Genomic DNA, 1641 nt, shown 5'->3' on the forward strand with positions numbered 1-1641 from the left:
AAACTACTCTACCCATACCCCGCCCCAATGCAGCAAACGGCCCAACCCTCTCTCTCATTTTGTTGACGTTGCACTGACTCGTCCTGCTCCAACACTCTGATCGGGGAGGGGCTAGTAGTGCCTCTCAGGTAGCGGTTCGTGTTGACAAACTCAATAACAACGTCTGTATTTTGTTGTCCTATACATGTTAACCTCTTCGGATGTTTACCTGTATAAAAAGCCTCAAAAATCAGTAAATTTTGCAAAAAATCCTTACCATTCGCACCTGCTACGAAGCAGGAGGAAAGTAGAGCGGAAAAAGTTCAAAACTTATTTCTATCGGCAGAACAAGTTGGAAGATGGCTATTTAATGTTGTTTATTGTTTKTTTAAATCGTTCTACAGGCTCTGACATATTAGATAAATTTGAAAATGAGGTTTTGAAAAAAATCAGTAAGTCTTGAAAAAATCCGTGAGATTGCCCTATACGTCCGTATACCTGCAAAATGACGTAAAATCCTTATAACTTACGAACAATCTGTACAAGCTGACATGTRTGTTGTTATTTATTTGCTTTCTGAGAAAGCAAATAAATCTAAGCTTGCCACAGTAACTTACACTGTCAAACTTAGTTTTAGGGGTTTTAATTGGGATGGGTGGGACATAGTTCGAGGTGGGGGTTGCGCTTCAACTCGCCTAGGGCACCAAAATGGCTAGAGCCAGCAATGTATGTGTATATGTATATATATGAATGTGTATGTAGGTATCGGTATGTTTATATATGTATATAGGTATAGCTTTCAGCAAGGCTATAATCATTGTAATTATACAGAAATGCATTTTTTGTTGCTGTGGTTTTGTTATCTTTGTATTTGTAGGTGTGGAGCCAAGATGTCGGGTGTGCTGTCTTGTGCTTTCTTGATACATATTTCACATATCTTCTTATCTCTCTTTCACTACTTCTCATTACATTTCACTTTTTTCCTACTCTTTTTTTTTCTTTTAAAAAAAAGAAAAAAAAAAAGAAAAAAATCACTGATGATAAAAAAGCTAAGACACTAATATTTAGTTCTGCTTTCTACTGAAGTGGCTAAAATAGATAAAGGTAATATTGCACACAAGCACACTTGCTCATTTATATGTAGGATTTTAACATTTATATATATGTATTTTAATATTCTCAGTTTTGGGTCACTTTTGGAAAAGTCATCAAAGTTCAGGCTGAAACTGGTACAAGTCAATGCGAATGTCTCTGCCTGCCCTAGACTCATCTGCGTTCAAGGCACTGGGCATGAAGCTACCTGTTTATCTCTATTTTTGAACTTGATTATACTAAGTATGTAACTAAAATAACAATGTCTAAACATGACTTCCTCTTTGATATTTACCATATCATCAAATTTAGTAACTAACCACTTATGTGTACCATCCCGAATAAAGGGATTCAAACCACAAAGACAACTTAACCTGACTTTCACCTTTGACCTTTGACCCMAAAAYGTTTTCAGACCTCCATTGGGCTCAGAACAATGACCATGTTCATTTTAACTGCAATCAGTAGCTCTGTTCAGTGCACACAAGAAAGTGTGACAGACAAAATTCACATTTGAAGTTCAGTGCTGCAATATATGGGGTGCCGTTTGTAAAGTTACACAGTTAAAAA

The 1641-nt window shown here is 36.5% G+C and overlaps 1 protein-coding gene across 1 annotated transcript in view; it reads left to right on the top strand.

Annotated features, from left to right (window-relative positions):
- The window catches only part of LOC106530240 (venom phosphodiesterase 1), a gene marked incomplete in the record, with an annotated part of 29562 nt that overhangs the window by 1742 nt on the left and 26179 nt on the right, over positions 1-1641 (top strand).

Source organism: Austrofundulus limnaeus, unplaced genomic scaffold (genome assembly GCF_001266775.1).
Source record: "Austrofundulus limnaeus strain Quisiro unplaced genomic scaffold, Austrofundulus_limnaeus-1.0 Scaffold502, whole genome shotgun sequence".
Taxonomy (NCBI): domain Eukaryota; kingdom Metazoa; phylum Chordata; class Actinopteri; order Cyprinodontiformes; family Rivulidae; genus Austrofundulus; species Austrofundulus limnaeus.